The 15,986-nt window shown below is 36.6% G+C and overlaps 1 pseudogene; it reads right to left on the reverse strand.

Moving 5' to 3' along the window:
* Positions 1–11,829: 11,829 nt before the first annotated feature.
* On the reverse strand, positions 11,830–15,139 carry LOC141333832 (uncharacterized; annotated as a pseudogene).
* Between the last annotated feature and the right edge of the window lie 847 nt (positions 15,140–15,986).

The following is a 15,986-nucleotide window of genomic DNA, read 5'->3' on the forward strand; positions in this document are numbered from 1 at the left end:
TAAGATAAATGTTTACGGCCATATGAAGCTGTTAGAAAGCAGATAGATTGAGGATTTTCTAGAAGCAAGGATAAAATAATATTTTGTGTACCCACCCTAACAAAATGATAGCTAAAATGTGGTACTTCATTCACTAAAATAAATTTAATCTTACCATATCCAAAACCTCTACAGTTATTTAATAGATTAAATGCACTAGAATTTTATAAAATAGTACACGGAGACATATTTTGTTGATTTGATTTGTCTACATATTTAACCTTTTCTGTGTACGCTCCATCATTCACATCACTGCCATCCACATCTGCAGGTTCGGCCTCCATTTCTGTTTTCTGAGAATTTCGGGACTCATTACCTATTCATGTGACACAAACGAGAAAAGCACAATTATCAGCAAAGATATGAACAAAATTTACTACGATAAATTAACCATATTTTTAAAACCCCATAAATCACATCCTTTAGTGTACTGTTACCTTTATGCAATGTACACAACATGCATGTCCTTATGCACCCACTCTAGGCATGTCACTGACATGTCAATGCACTTGTGCAATATAACCAAGTACTGTAATTTACTATATGAATTCAAGGTGCTTTTATTTTAAATAATTCCATTTTTTGCAGTTTTATAGTTCTAGTCTAGACTACATCTCAGAGATAAACATTATAATTTTCCTCCGTTATTTTGTAAGACAGCTTTAACTAATTTTCCAAATGTGGCATTGCTTATCCAGTGAAAACAATGAGCTCACAGTATCTCCATACAGATCGTTCATTAACCTACCCAGTAACGTTAGCTAAAATTAACTTTAATGCAAGCAAATTGCAAAACACATCAATGCAGCTGTAATCATAACATCATATATAAAACAATGCAAGGGAATATTTTAAAAAACTATCTGCTCTATATAGAGACAGAGGCTCTTGCAGACCAAAACAATCAACACTTAGTTTCTATGAAATATAAGCGTAGGAATAAAGCGTAGAGTAAATTAGCATACATTACCTGCACCGCTGCCACATTCAAGGCGTTTTATCGTTTCCTCTCAGTGATGTCGGTCTGTCTTCGTGCCCGTCTATAAAATCATTGTTGTTATTATGTGAAAGTATTGGCACATTTGTTATCCTTCCACTTGCTAAGAAAAACATCTTACCGCAGATGACTTTCATTGCCCAGCCATTGCTCAGACTCTGCCGTTAGTGCGGGTGAGTTTGAATTTTGGCGCATGCGCAGTAGCGGTATTCTGACATACGCACTCAATCGCTCATGTATTTTAATGAAATGCGTTTTAGTTCATTGATGATGACAGCACATATGGACAAACAGTTACATGAAGTGTTTTCCCCCTCAATAACTCCATAATACATTCGTTTTACTACAAGTAACTAGTACATTGGTATTTTTTGAACAGGTTATATATTCATCTGTATTTTCCCCCCAGAAAACTGAATTGAAACAATAAAGTTAAGCAAAAAAAATATTTTGTTATGTGATTTACAATAAGCAGTATCTTTTAGGCACAAATGGTTAATAAACTTGCATAAATTCAATATATACATTGGTACTTTTGATATATATTGTTAACATATATGGTCTTATCATATAATACAATATACAATTTTAATATATATTGTAAACATATATGGTCATAACATGCAATACCATATAAAAGTTGACCATATATATACTTTCAATATATGTTTATATACAAATTGTACTAAGGGAAATTCATATATGTTATAAACATATATCTACATATATCCAGAAGATGTATATATGTGATAATAATATATTGCCCTATATTTAACATATATGAGAGTAGCACTTCTGATATAGGGACATATATGTCATATATTACATTTCGGTATGGGAGAAATCAACCTTCCCATTATAAAGCGATATTCGACTCCTTTAAGTTTTTTTTAACCTTTATAGTGCAATTTTCCTAACTGTATTAAATGTATGTCATCTTTTGTGACAAACAATTTTCATTTTAATTAAACAATAAATTTAATTAAAATAATGCAATACAATCAGGAAGAAGTTACCAGTTAAATGAAATCAGAAGCAACTCTCCTTTGCATGGCACAGAAGAGTACAATTATGGCATTAAGAAATATTCAGAAATGGCATTAATGCATTTCATAACAACGTTATGAGAATAATGTTTAAAATATTAAACGATTTAAATGACTCAATTTATATTTTAAAAATGAAACTGAAACCGCCAGTAGGTGGCAGTATGTCAAAGGCTGAATCCGAAATCGCCCTATACCCTCAAATAGGGCACTATTTGATGTGTGACTACATGATGTGTGACTATGCATATATATAAATATATATATATATATATATATATATATATATATATATATATATATATATATATATATATATATATATATATATAAAATCATAATAAAATAAATTGATATAATTAAGTAAAATAAAAGCAACCTAATATGAATATTAGAATAATATTGAAACAACAACAATAATTAAAAGGAGTAAGTTAAGGTACACTTAAGCCCTAAAACTGAGAAGCGCATGTTTAAGGTAAGTTTCTTGAACTGTAGACATACCTAATACTGTATGTGGCCTCATGCCAGTGAAACTGGCACAGACCAGCTATCATACTTTTTGGCAGCAATTATAAATATTACGTGGCAGAGGGACACTATACAGTAAATGGCAAAACATCATGTGATAATGTTTAATGTTTAATAATGAATTAATTATTTTCCCAAAAATAAAGTTTGATAATTTTATCTTGATAAAGAAAATATTTTAAATTGTTAGACATTGCTGTGGATAAGCATATGAGCGTTTGCAAAGTATCATGAGTATATATAGATATAGATATAGAGTAGCTTTTGGTAAGCAACATAGTAAGAAAATTTACATGAGAAAACCATAAATACAATAGTTTACTTTTGCTGCATCACGAAGAAAGTGAAACAGTGGTTTTGAGTGAAATATATTTATTAAGCATTTATAACTTGTGAGTTAAAATGGCTTAACATTTGGCAGGTATTGCATTGAAATCAAAATGTTTATTATTCATGCATATATAATTTGATACAACTTAATTTATAATGCTATAATTTGTAATGTTACTAGACATTTATAAATACCTTTATGAATGCTTTACAAAGAAAACCTTAATGTAAAGTATTACCAATATTTGAATTATTGAACTTCAGAAATAAATTGATATGTATACAACGTTCTGATTTTATATGGTAATAAATATTTGGGTAATTTAACATTTCTTGTTGATTTCATTTTGTCACCTGATCCACATTTACCATTTACCAAGAGTCAAGCACAGAATGAAACATAGAAGACCAGTATCAGAAATACATAGATTTTATGGTGTATTCAAATGAAACACATTCGGATTTTATCCAGAAATACATGAAAAATATATGTTTTTGTATTTAATTTAAAAAGTTAATGATTATTATTATATGCAAATAAACAGGGTGTCACACGTGCAGGGAAGAGGAGCCAGGGGAACACTTGAGGAAACCAGGGGTTGCAAAACAAAACACTAATTTATTAAATATAAATAAACAAACAAACAAATGCTAGGAGAAGAACAGACACCTCAAAACTTTAACACCGGACAAAGGGAGTGAGGAACAGAGGACAATTTATACAAAGACAATGGGGAGTGGCAACCTAATAAGATAACAAGGGGAAGCACAAATATGGGCAGGGGGAAACCAAAGACGCAAAACCAAAAGGGGGAGACAACGGAACAAACCAATAATACAGGAAACACAGGGGAAAAACACAAGGGAAACAGAACAGAACAATATCCTGACACAGGGCTGCAGCTCAACATTATGTCAACTGGACATTAATTCCTTTCATTAAAAAAAGACAAGCATAAAAACAAACACAGAAGACCAGTATCAGAAATACACTGACTTTATCGTGACTACAAATGAAAAACATTATGATTTTATATTGTAATAAACATTTGGATAACGCTCATTAATAAATGCTTCACATGTGTTTGTTTTTCATTAAGCTTCCGTTACAGGTTATTAACATTTCTAAATTATTAATAAATGGTTTACCCTACATTAAGGTTAACAGGTAAATAATATTAGATTCATTGTACTATGTCGTGTTGATTTCATCAGTTGAAGACATAACAAAATGACGAGGATGCTAAATGGCTGCGCACAGAATTGACAGAGGATGGGTAACAGTAAACGCCCCATTTCCAAGCCCCTTCCTCCCTTGCCCAGGGGAGCCAGCCATACCATTTACAAAATGCACAGGTTATGTTAAAATTATAATTATAATTGTTAATCTATTGTACATGACAAAAATATGTTTTTTAATCATTCTAAAGTAATGTCTTTTAGTAATATTCATAATGTAAGCCCATTTTAAATATGACAGTAATTGTAAAATTTACATATCACGGCTTGGAGCACTGGTAAGAGGAAAAGTTTATTTTATTAGAACTTGAAAAAGTACACCTGTTTGTGACAGAGGGTATATTTTGTCATCAGAATAATAATGTAAATTGTGGGTTTCATATCTAATGCTCAAAACACTCTGTTTGTTTTTATCATGCTGAGTGGTTTTGGTGTTTTTTTTTAGTGTCCCCTGTGATTTTTTTTTTCTTGTTTAGTTTGATGAAAAAAGAGTGCCCGTTGTTTTTGCAGCAAAACACTATAAAAATTGAGGAGTTATGTGCTGCACTGTAGAGTTCATAGGAACAAACCCTATTGTAGAAATATGTTTACTGTTGAATCATTATTCACTGCTCATATGTCCAGAAAACATAAAGTGTTTCAAACAAATATTCTAATACATATAGCCTAAGAAGGGAACATTAGATAAGGATGAAAATATGACATACCATTTGCATACTACATACCTGTGATACAAACATTAAGTAACTTATTGGAATCAGAATTGTGGAAGAATTTGGTATCACAAACGTCTTGTGAAACAGACTCTGATGATTATGTTGACATATGTCCAACCAGTTCTTCCTTGAAAATCCAGAATGCTTGAAACTAATCCTTTACCAGGATGCTTTCAAAATTATCAATCCACTCGGTTCTGCTAAGAAAAAGCACAGTAGTTGCAGCCTATCTTTAGCTGGAATTAACTGGGATGTTTTGGGATTCCTGCCCCTTGGAGAGATCCCTGAGATCCAGAAAACCTGAAGTTGATGTCTCAGCAAACTGATGTAAATTTAGAAGAAAATTAAAATAAAACATCAAATGAGGTTGACTTTCTGCAGACAGTGGAAACAAGTTAACCAGGGAAAGATATAAAACACAAAATATCGATAAAAAAAGAGAAATTATTCTTAAACATATAAAAGTTCTTAAAGGCTGTGGCAAAGTTTAAAGTGATGAATGGAGAGCTAGATGGTTGCTCTGAAGATGTAAAAGTAAAAATGCTGCTTTTGCTGTCTTTTTTAAAGAGAAGGATGACACAGTGGTCTGCTATGTGGAGGACACATGCCTGGCAGGGGAAGTAGAAATGGACATCAAGTTCATGGACTCCCACCATTACTGTGTGGTAAGTCAGTATTTTTTGTTCACATCTTTATTTTTTTTATTTGTCTGGTATTTTTTATACTTGTCATGGTTTGTACTCAAACTCAAATACAAACAGAAGGATAATGAAGCAGAAATAGTAGTATTTAATCCATAGAAACACAGGAAACATCTACAAAGCATTAATGTCGCAGGACAAACTGAACAGAAACCTAAAGAACATAAGTACTGGTGATAATGGTGAACACAGTAAAGTGAACACAGCTGAACCAATTGACAAATCAATTAACAATCATGACAATCTGCAGTGGCTTGGGGGTAATGAGACTCCCTGGTGAAAAAACACCATATGCTGGTTAGGTAGTTTTGATGCTGGGATACTGGTTAGGTATGTTTTGATGCTGGTTTATGCTGGTCCTTTGCTGGTTTATGCTGATTCTTAGCTGGTCAAGTGATGGTCAAGTACCAGCATAAACCAGCAAATGAATGAGGTGGAAGTGAGGGATAAGCGCCCACTTCTCAAAAAAATGGCCCATATGGTATACATCTCTGACCACCTCTGTCAACCAAAATCCAGCTCCTAGCCATCGTGTGTGCCTACTAAAAGGAGAAGGGGTGAAGGCAGGCTACTGGTGTCCTAAAACAAGTTGTGTGTCCCCAAGGCAGTCTGACATTGTATTGAGTGCCATTCTGGCAACTCTTGCGACGCTCCTGGTTCATAGCTATATCGATTTCTGTCCCTTCCTTGGATACATCAGCTGCAGGGAGAAGGGGAGTATGCTGCATGGGCATCAGCTGACTCTCCATATTATCCCACCCAGGCTGTGGTTCCACTGAAGAGGACACTCCAACCCCGTGTTAGCAGTTACTGGTCATAAACTCATCTGATTGGCATAGAAAATGAGTTCCAGGGGTCACTTCTGATGGTGGGAGAAATCATTGTATCTTATTGGACAGCTAACGCCCACCTAAGCTGGGCAGCCCCCAGCCAGTAAGGTGCTGTCCTGCCATGGCCTGCCTGCTTCACTGGGTGCATGGAGCATAGAAAGCTATCTCAACAAGTGGGCCACATCTTCTGCACCAGGCAAAAATACTCTAAGAAAGAAGACCTCAGCTCTTTGTTTCATAAGCTGGAACATCAGGATCTTGTGCCCTGGTTTTACTGCTGACCTGCAGCAGGTTGACGATGCATGCAAGACTACTATCATTGACAGGGAACTCTCTCGACTGAACGTCAATGGTACCTGCCTACAGAAGACCCGACTGGCCTACAGTGGTAACATCAGGGAAGCACACTACACCTTTTGGCAAGGGTAGTCTTCAGACTAACCAAACCAGCATGGTGTTGGTCACAGGGCAGTTGCTTCACTGTCAAAAGCATGCTCTTTGCCTTCATTGAATCTCCATCATCTGGCACAGAGAGGATACCAGCACTCCACCTGTCAACATCCTCCGGGCCAGCAAATATCATCAGCATGTATGCTCCAACTCTCTGCTTCACCTTGGAGGAGAAAGATCAGTTCTACGAGGCAGAGTTGCACTGAAAAAAAAACTGTATCCTCTTCAAGAAAAACAGCTGCCCACATATCAACACTTGCTGTGTAAGCAACCCAGAGAAGACACAGCTGTTTGTTAGGAACTTACAGGAGGCTCTCACCAAGGAGTCACCTATTGATGATAACATTGACTCCAAGTGGTCCCACCTCCGAGATGCTGTGTACAACGCAGCCATCACAGCCTACGCAGAGATAGAGCATAGGAGTGCCCACTGGGAGGAAATGGAGTCTGGGACCATACAAAGGCATTTGATCTGGTTAGCAAAAGCAGCCTATTCAGGAAACTGTAGAAGATCGACTCACCCCCACAACTGCTGGCTTTCTTCACCTAATTTCATGATAATATGCACAGCATGGTTTACTTCAATGATGCAACATCAGAGTTCTTCCTTTTCAGTAAACAAGTCAAACAAGGTTGTGTTCACTCTTCGGCACCTTTATCTCCATGCTCCTCCTCTACACCTTTAAAGACTGCAGTGAGGGAGTTTATATTTAGACCAGGGCTGACGGCAAGCTATTCAACATCGCTCATCTCCATGCCAAGACTTAAGTCACAAAGGTACTCATCCGTGAGATGCTCTTTGCTGATGACACAGCCTTGACATTCCAAACTGAAGATGGCCTGCAGCAGCTTGTCAGTCACTTATCCTACGCCTGCAAGGAGTTTGAACTAGGAAAGGAAAAGAAAAGGAAAAGGACGTGGCATGTGGCCAAGTATGGTTAGAATTTGTGCTCTGCATTAAACCCATTCAAGTGCACACACACAGTAGTGAACACACACCCGGAGCAGTGGGCAGTCATATTGCTATCGCTGCGGCGCCCGGGGAGCAGTTGGGGGTTCGGTGCCTTGCTCAAGGGACTCACCTACTATTCCTGCTGGAGCTGAGACTCGAACCCGCAACCTTCGGGTTACAAGTCTGACTCTCTAACCATTAGGCCACAGCTGCCCCCTGATGATCTGTCTCTGGGGCTCATCTAGTTGATGTTGTCTCTGCTGACATTCAGGGCTGCAGAGGTTGTCTCTAGGTGCTGATCCACCATCTAAGGCTGGGTACGGACTGGATCCGGGGGACTGCAGCGACCATCTGATCTGGATACATCAGGTGGCTACGGTGACCTTGGAATCTGAGTGCTTTGCCTTCACTTGTAAGAACGGCCTCCTGAAATCTGTATAAAATACAGTGATTCACTGCTTTAGTCAGTCTTGATGACTGCAGCACCACACAGTACCATCTCAGTCAAGAACCTGCTTAAAGCCGAGTTCAGAATGCACGATTTTCAAAGCAATCGCATCACAGATGTTTTCACACTGCATGACTATCTGGGGTAGCATTCCGTCACTGCTGTGTTCACACTGCACGATGGATCGGCGACAGGGGGTTTCACACTGCATGACTTTACAATAGGAAGAATCGCCGAACAATTTTGTCCCGGTCCGCAAACTACGTCTCACAACCAAACACACGCGAGAATTGACATGGAAACAACGCGAGGTCAGGCGTGCAAGTTCTCACGTGAGACTGGGATTATTATTAAAAAAAATGGTAGCCCGCAAGAAGCTTGTCATACAATTGCATGTGCACTCATTTACAGCGAATAGAAAATAAGCCGAAGCTATGCTTGTTGATATTGTGGTCTATACCTTCGTAACTCCTCCCCCAACTTCCCGCTGGCCTGGATGTTGCTGTCTCATTGGCTGTAGGTAATCGCCGATGTGATTTTCAGTCAGATCACCTTTCACACAGCATGATTTTGAATCGCGGCAGGTCCAGATATTTAGCATGCCAAATATCTCACGGGTGTCGGCGACACGTCGGCGATTCTCTCAGATCGCGTCTTTGATAGTTCACACTGTGTGATTGTCACTCACGTGAACGAGCACCGATTTGCCTGTGATTTCGGGCATTTGTCGGCGATTTCTCAAAACCTGTCGGCGAGTCAAAATCGGGGCTAAAATCATGCAGTCTGAACTCGGCATAAGGTTCACACATTCTTGTGATCTTCACTTCTACAGGCACAATTAGATATCGTAGGTGTTTTATTCTCAAAACTTTCAACCTCACTAAAATTATAACACTGATATAACATATACTTTTTGTTGTTTTTCTGATGGCTGTACTTCTAGAGTTTTTAATAAACTGGTTATTGCATCTGAAAACTGAAAAGGGAAATCTCATTTTAGCACAAATTACCTACTGCCAGTTTTAATAAAGATAATCTGGGGAAATATGAATCATACTTATATTAAATTCATTTCCAATCATTCATTAAGATTTCCATTCAGACGGTCAAGATCAACAGTTTTAAACCCACGGTCAAATGAACTAATTTACAGTCATGGATCTTCAATGAAATCTACTTTAACTAAATGAATCTGAAATTTGATTTATTGCCTTTATTTTCTGGGGAGAAACTGAGATACAAAATTAACCTTTATTACAGCTAAATGGATTGGCCAATAATCATTTAAAATTTCAGTAGTCAACATCAAATGTCATTGGTCAAAGAAAACTGGTGTGTCGGAGGCTGAGGGTTAGTATAACAGCACCAGGCTACACACACACACACACACACACACACACACACACACACACACACACACACACACACATACACACACTGGTTTACATGTTTTATGGGGACATTCCATAGGCGTAATGGTTTTTATACTGTACAAACCGTACTTTCTATCGTCCTACACCTACCCTACACCTAAACCTAGCCCTCACAGGAGATTGTGCAAACTTTTACTTCCTCAAAAAAACTCATTGTGCATGATTTATAAGCCTGTTTCCTCATGGGGACCTGAGAAATGTCCCCACAAGGTCAAAATTTACTGGTATTCCTATCCTTGTGGGGACATTTGGTCCCTATAACGTGATGAATACCAGGTACACACACACACACACACACACACACACACACACACAAAGAATCAGAATTACATTCACAGAATTCACTGCAAATACGAACTCAAATAGTAATAAACCCTGGAAAAGTAATGCCCCAATGTGCAGTCAGTGCAATTTATCCCACTTCAGAAAACACTTAGCTCCAACAAAGGAAAAAAAAAGCACATTAAGGAAACAAATCAATCCTTTAAATGTCAATTAAGTGTAACATTAATCCAATGACACTGCTGTTATTTTTTGAAAATTCAACATTAACTGACCGTTAATAAGTGATGTTGATTAAATGACATTGGTGACTTTGTTTTAACAAAAAAAAAAAAATCAATGGCATTGTTTTAACATTACTGTCACAAAGTGTTGTTGGTTCAACCTCACTTCTGCGCCCACATTTAATTCAGTGCAGTTAGCGTTGACGCTACATCATTAACTTAACATTCCTTCAGTTGTGTTACTTGCTATCTGGGTAAGTTCACAGAGTAAGTTATCATGGTAACTGACTCTGAATATAAAATACCTCTGTAAGAAACAGGCTTGATTCACTGTTTGCGCGTGTTTGACATACCTCCCATTCTGAAACAGGAAAATATATTTTTATATTTTCTACTGTAAAATCTGCTTCTCTGCTTGTGGCACTGGCCACACTGGCCACAAGGGAACAGAAACAGGCGTACTCCAACAGTCAGTTTGTAATGAAAGGCCATTTGTCAGAATAGAACTTAATGATATGGAAAGGCAGAATTCTGAAAACAAATTTCATTTCAAATAAAGTATGTTGTCAACACTACTATGTGTATATTGTGGATGATGATGATGGATACACACATTTGCACTAACATTCTCTACTATATCTTAAATGTCCTCATTTGATGTGTCCACTACGTTAAGCCACAGCATAGATATGCATCTAAAAACACATTTGACGAGATGTTTAATTAATAAAAAAATATTAAAAGTGCAGTGTGTAATATTTAGGAAGGATCTATTGACAGAAATGCATTATTATATACACAACTTTGTTTTCAGAGGTGTATAAAGACCTTACTTAATGAACCGTTATGTTATTATTACCATAGAACGAGCAATTACTATTTTGTTCTTGTGAATCAAACACTGACACAATGATGAATAAGTAACAATAATATTTACAATAACATATCAGTTTACTGAATAATTAATTCCTTAATTTACTACTGTCAGTCAAATGTACACACTGCACCATTAAGTGCATAAATGTACAATAAAATTAAGTTAAACAAAGTTAAACTGCAGCCATCAATAATGTGTGTTAATGCAAGGTGTTTTTATTTTGAGTAGAGTAATTCAACATGAATTTTCTGCATCAAAGACTTCGGCCATGTATACAGTTTTAACAATACCTTTAGCCTTGATATGACTTAAAGTGACCCAGATTGTATACAGTGCCAAAACAAGTGAATACTCATTAAACAATGACAAAAAAATATATTGTTAATAAAAAGTTATATAAACTAAAGAAAGATTTGTGTATATATTAACCAGAAATAAATGTGTACTTGTGTAAAAGAGGAAGTAATTATAATAAATTGTAAACTTTAGGAAATGGTTTTCTTTTTAAAATGCTCTCCGTCCACGTTAGCATTTTCCAAAAGTTCTTATCCACACTGAAACGTTAATTTTTCCTTACTGTGCATGTGTAAAACCTCATAAAAGCTCACTGAGATGATACAGACATAATACATTATCACGCAATTCTTCTGACAGGATCATTTATTTACAGAAATATCTCATCTTTCACTGACACGTCCTTGTTTGACCTAAAAAGCAGCTGCCCTCATGTTTTGCTGCAGGACAGTAATTATGTACAAAGTAAATATATTTAGCAACAGTGTGAAAATCAATAGCAAACAACAGGCACAATTACCTGTATAAACATAGATGTGTATTGGTACAATATGCGTCATATTAATAAAAATGCATTTTCGTTTATAAAAGCCTCCTGTTTCCACAGTCCATACTACAATGTGAAAATGGCATTTTCAAATTTTTCCATTTTGGAGAGCATTTTCAAAAAGCTCAGATTTACTTGACAAAAACGCCATCTCAGTGTGGATGGAAGGCCAAAAACGGAGAGAAAATGTTTCTGGGCCTCCAGGAACGTGGTTGGGAACCACTGATCAAGGAAACAAGGAGAAAAGGCTATACACAAAACAAAAGCACCTATATATGTTAAATGTGTGTAAAACAACAAAATTACAGAATGTTTTCTTCAGTTAGATGATCCCTAAATCCCAGCCATGGGATGTTCTTTTTCTAAGGTGCCTTTGGTTTCAAGAGCTACTCTCAGTTTCTGCCAGAAGACCCTGGTGTCCTCTCCTGGTTTAGGCCAGCTGAGATACGTCTTCTTCTGGATTAGTCTCTTCATTCTGTAGTACGGAGACAGTTGATGACTTGGAATATTCTCCAGGAATACCAGGATGAGAACATCTTTTTTCTCATCAAAGAGACGGAAACTAGCTACTTGGATCTCTCTGGAACACCACTCACTTTCCAGGTAGTGACGGCTAATCACGCAGATGGTTTTGCGACTGCTGTAAATGCCATCAACAATATTATCCATGATAGGTTTGCCAGGTTCAAAGTCCCTGTGATGCAAACACAACTTCCAGCCTTGCTCGCCTTCCAGCTGAGGTAACAGTTCCCTCATTACCCACAATTCATCATGAACATTATAGGAAATAAAAGCATCATACTGCAAACCATTTGGCTTTCTCTGCTGTTTGTTATCATGGAGAAAAGCAAGGAGAAGGTAGTAAGCATAAATAACCTGCCATTTGAGGAAGTGAAAGAGAAAAGAGCCAAGAAGGGTCACTAAAACCAGTGTGGTTGTGGAAAGGAAACAGAAAAACCCAATGTCTACATTACATGAACCTACATCAAGATCCAGGAGTTTATGTCCTTTGAGTTTGTCTGGGTAATTGCATGTGAGATCATAAGCACTCTCAACTTCTGTGTCATTGCTACTTATGGTCCAGTTGACGAACCAGGCATTGGTACAGTCACATGAGAGATAATTCCCTTGTAGATCTATGTAAATCAGTGTTGGAAGAGACTGGATCACAGTTTCATTAATGACTGATAATGAATTCTTGCTTACATGCAACAGATGTAGTTTACTGAGATTTGCATTAATGAGAAAGTCCAAAGACTGCAAGCCAACTTTGGACAGGTGGAGTGTCTTGAGAATATGGAGTGGCAGAAATATTTCTGTTGTGAGTGAAATAAAATCATTTCTGCTGAGATCCAGTACCCACAGATAAGGAGTGAAAGTAAATGTGTCTGGATGTAGAGAATTTATATTAAGATTCTCTGCTTGAAGTTCTTCCAAAGACCACAGTCCCTTGAAAAGGTTTGAGGGTAAGTAACCCATTCCTTTATGACCTTGGCTAAAAATGTTTAGAGTCTTGAGCTTTCTCAGATATTGAAATGGTGGTTGTACAAGAGCCTCTTGACTGTCATATGAAATATAGTTATTGTTCAACAGAAGTATTTTCAGGTTTGGGATTCTGGAGAACACCGCAGCTTTAATTGAACTCTGAGAGAGCTTGTTTGATTGCAGATTTAAGAAATTTAAATTTGTTAGTCCGCTGAAGGATCCCTCTTCAATAAATGATATTTGATTGTCATTTAAAGACAAAATCTGCAATGATTTTAAGGAGTCAAAATCTCCCCTACGAACAGAGTCCAGCTTATTATTTGCTAGATCCAAACTCTCAAGTTTTGGAAGATTCTTTTTTAAATATCCATTGAAAGAGAGTCTGTTAGATCCAATCATTGCAGTTGCTAAGTTTTTCAGATCTTTAAAAGCAAATTCCTCAATAGACGATATATCATTGCTGTAAATCTGAAGGGTCCGTAATTGGGTTAATTTGGCAAAATCAACACTACTTATGTTCTTTATATTGTTAAAGGTGAGGTCCAAAAAATGAAGACCTGGTAGGCTGCTGATGACAGCAGGGACGCTGAATAGTCTGTTATTGGAGAGATCAAGCTGAATTAAGTGTGTGCAGAACTGCATCTCGTCTTTTGATATGAACGTAATGTTGTTCCACTGCAAGCCTAGAAATCTTAAAGAAGAAATCAGACAGACATTCCTTATCAAAGCTCTCACTTTTACATCTCCCAGAAAGTCTAGCCTTAGGCTGGCCAAAGAAGAGCTGAAAGTTTGTAGGAGATCTCTGATCTTTTCCTGGGGCAACTGTATTCCGCTTAAATTAAGATGTTGCACACTTTGTAGATATGTTTTGTCCTGCACATCCCATGTCATGTTTTCAGTAATAAAAGCCAAGTCCAAATTATCAAGGTGAGGTAAAATATCAGCAGTGACACTGAACACTTTCAAAGGATTTTTATATAAATCCAGGACTTTCAGTCTCAAAGATATGTTGGACAGCTCCGAGGTATGAAAAGAGGTGAAGCCATTACTTCCAATGTGCACTTCCTGTAACTGTGGTAATAAAAATAGCGGTTGAACTTGGCTGAATTTCGTCAGATGATTTTTCGACAGATTTACTTTTCTTAAATTGATCAGGGGTGAAAATGCTGAGAAGTTGATATTGGTGATCAAGTTTTCATTTAGATGTAACACAGTGAGATTTCCGAGATTCTGAAACATTCCTTTCAAGATATGTGTCAGTTTGTTGTGGGCCAGATTTAACTCTTGCAAAGCCACCAAACTGCTGAACGCTCCTTCTTCCACTTCTCGGATCTTGTTGTGTATTGCATTAAGACTTTTAAGGTTAGTCAGCTGAGAGAAATACTCCTTGATTATCTTCTGTATGACATTGTTAGAAATGTCCAAATACGTGGCTTTGTCTGGTATGTTCCCTGGTACAGAATGCAGGAACCTCTTATTACAAAACACATTTATGTTTTGTGCATATTTCAAAGACCCTCTGACGGTACAGTTCTTTACTGAGTATCCATTTACAAGATTTACGAAAACACAGCAGTAAAGGAGCCATGAAGTCCAACTGCAGTATTTAATGAAGCACAAACCATGTTCTCTCGACATGTTGAAATTTACTTTGTTATAATCACTTGGTTTATTAATAATTATTAAATGGAATGAGTCATCCAGTTGGAATACTTGACTTTTCTTAGTTTTTTTTTTTTTTCCTAAAAAAGAAAACACCAGTTAAGTGCAGAAAACACAGAATTGAGGGCTGCTTAAATCCCTGTGCATTGGAAACACTCTAAAATATACTGAATGCATACTGCACAGTACGAAACATCCTTTTAAATTGTAAGATGCTTACGAAAAGTGAGGAAATCTGTTGCCTAAGAAAAATAAAGTAAATACTTTTCATCCCTAAAAAAAAAAAAAAAAAAAAACTGAACAAGAAAAAAATCGTCACTTTTCTAAAGAAAAGATTTCTGTCTTCATTGAAAACACTCTAAAATACAGCAATATTATTTTTTGGAGAAGCTCAAATCACCAAATTTAGAAAAACAATTTGAAATGTGTAAAGCAACAGAGAGTACAAAGAAGAAGGGCCTCAATACAGAATGGTTAATGTCAACAAAGCAGGATGAATTAAGTCAGATGAACTTGTATAAGTAAGGTTAGAGTGCCTAATCTTTTACAATGATTTATTTTGATAAACTTACCTTTAAACAATTCCAAGTGAGCGCAGACCAAATAATCATGAAGCAGTGTCATCTACAGTGCTGATTCAACACAGTAATGACATTTTGCCTCACTTCTCATTTTGAGGTTCTTACATTTTCAGGAACTGAAACCCTTCTATGTCTTTTCACTTTTTATTGCCATACATTATACTTTGAAAGAAATTCTCAAGAGGTCACAAAGGAAGAAGGATGTGAAATGAAGGAAGCTGAATGTTGTAATAAAAGTCAACAGAAGTATTCTTTAAAAAAAACTTTGGGAAGATGGAAACTCAATTCCGTTTTGTCAGGTGACTTCTGCTTTAATATGCTT

This window comes from Garra rufa, chromosome 4 (assembly GCF_049309525.1).
Source record: "Garra rufa chromosome 4, GarRuf1.0, whole genome shotgun sequence".
Lineage (NCBI taxonomy): Eukaryota > Metazoa > Chordata > Actinopteri > Cypriniformes > Cyprinidae > Garra > Garra rufa.